The sequence below is a fragment of the Penaeus monodon genome, chromosome 23 (genome assembly GCF_015228065.2).
Source record: "Penaeus monodon isolate SGIC_2016 chromosome 23, NSTDA_Pmon_1, whole genome shotgun sequence".
Taxonomy (NCBI): domain Eukaryota; kingdom Metazoa; phylum Arthropoda; class Malacostraca; order Decapoda; family Penaeidae; genus Penaeus; species Penaeus monodon.
Window position 1 is genome coordinate 15,792,445 of NC_051408.1, and position 2,179 is coordinate 15,794,623.

The following is a 2,179-nucleotide window of genomic DNA, read 5'->3' on the forward strand; positions in this document are numbered from 1 at the left end:
GCCCAATAAATGAAATTATTTGCCATTAAACTAGAATTATTGCTTATGCAATGTATAGTCAAGAATAGATGTTTGATTTTCGGTTGGCTTATAAGGGTCACCCAGTGTTTCGGTCTTTTTTCTTCTCTCCTTCATTTTTCACTACGTTCTACTCTCACGTTCTCCAGTTGGGCTTTGTACAAAGTTTTGAGTTCTGACACGTCTCTCTTGTCCTTCGTGTGTTTTCCTGGTCATTGTTATTTTAGTTACACTGCTGAAATGTGTCCGTTTCGACCCTAGAGGTGTCTGACCACGTCTGCGTTTTGAATCTCCTCCAATTGACTGGCATACGTTGATGCGTGCTCCATGACTGATCTTATTTGCACATTCTAGGTTGAGGACACGAATTATTTTTCTTAACGATCCGAGGTTTAGAGAGGCTTCACATAAAGAGCAAAACTAAAATTAGCATCTGCAATAACCCAAGGAACTTCCCTTTAGACGTATCCTCTATAATTCTGTTATCAATTCCGAGCGTTGTTTTTATTTTGAAAGTCTTACCGTCTTGATATCCGCTGCAAATTCATGTTATACTTTTCCAGTGGGAGATCTTCCATAAGATGAGCCGGAACTGGTTTATTGTAGCTATGCTGTTTCTAGCTGAGATAGGTTGTTTAGTCATCAGCCTAAGCAACTGACCTTGGCATTAAGTGCATTAGATCACCAGAGAAATCGTTCTAGAGTAGAGGGCCTAAGAGACTTGGGTTGCACCAGTAAGTGCAAGATAGTCTTCAGATTCTGATACATTTATTACCACAGTCACGCTGGAAATGAGTGAGTGTGGTTTTCCTAATATTCCGTATGTTCTAATTTTGTCAGAAGACCTTCGCGCCAAACAACATAAGCGATCCTGAAGTGCCAAATATCATGACTCGTGTCATTCCCTTGGTCTAAATGTATGTTCCAAGGACTAGGAAGCACCAATAGCTGATATGAAGCAGATTTTCCTTCATAAAAAACGAATCACCTTTGGCGCAGAGGTTCGTTGTTATTCTGGTGTGCTTTCATTGCTTTATCAGGATATGCAAAAACCTTAGCAAGTATTGGCAACTAGGGCATTGGGTAGTGGTTCCGGGGGAAATCCTAGTGCCTTTTATGTCGACTAGAAGAAGCTTGCTCTCTTCCATAGGGATGGCCAAGTGCCTTTAGCATGGCATTGTAAAAATATCTTGGTAAGAGGAGATTAAAGCCATACAGAGCATTGTTTACTTCATGTGCTACAACTGCTTTCCCTGTGATTTATGACATTTCCATATAGCAGGTAAATAGTGGGCGGAAGTGGATTAGGTGCTTGTTTGATGAGACAGTTAAGTTTGATCTTATTAAAAGAAGTACTGGGCGAGAATTTCGGCATCTGCTTGAAGATCAGTCGTGTTACATTTACCTTAAAAAGGATTAATATAATTATGGTTAATATTCTTAGTTAGATTCCACCATTGATTTGATCTATGGCTCGTCTTTGAGACATGTTCTGTGACACTTCTCCATCGTGATTTTACGTAAGCGATAGACTTCTCGATGACTGAGCTTGATATCAATTGGGGACGCCTGGCGATCCATTCCCTATATTTTCCTGGGCAGCCGATGCTGATCTTCTAGGATGTTCACTTGTAGTTTTATTTGGGAAATAGTGTTTTGGATGGAAGTACCAGTATCACTCAAAGGCTCTACTTGACAGTCAGCCTTTTAATACTGCAGACGAGTTAGTTTTGGAAGCTTGTTCCAGTCTGCTTTATTTTAGAAATACAGACTTTTGTCTTTAATTTCTTCCTTCATTAAGCATACCGAGAATTTGGTAAGTACTGAAATGTGTTAGGTGTAGCTAAGTGGTTCGCAGAATATCAGCAAACTAGGCATATCAGAGAACTCTGTATCTAGTAATAAGATTGAAGTCAAATTTACATGGTTGGCAAGGATATCATCAAAAGCTATACAAGGTTGGTTCCAGTCCCCCAAAAGGACTTCTTTGGAGCAGCGAGAGGAGCAACTGATCCAAGCTGTGAGTCAAGTATTCGATAGGATGATGTGTTGGGTTGGTACTGGAAGCCTTAACAACGTCCCACGGCTATAAGGCTTTTATAATAGCAGTTGGAATTGCCGTAGATGTCGAGAAAGACTTCAGTAACCTTGTAACTAGGAA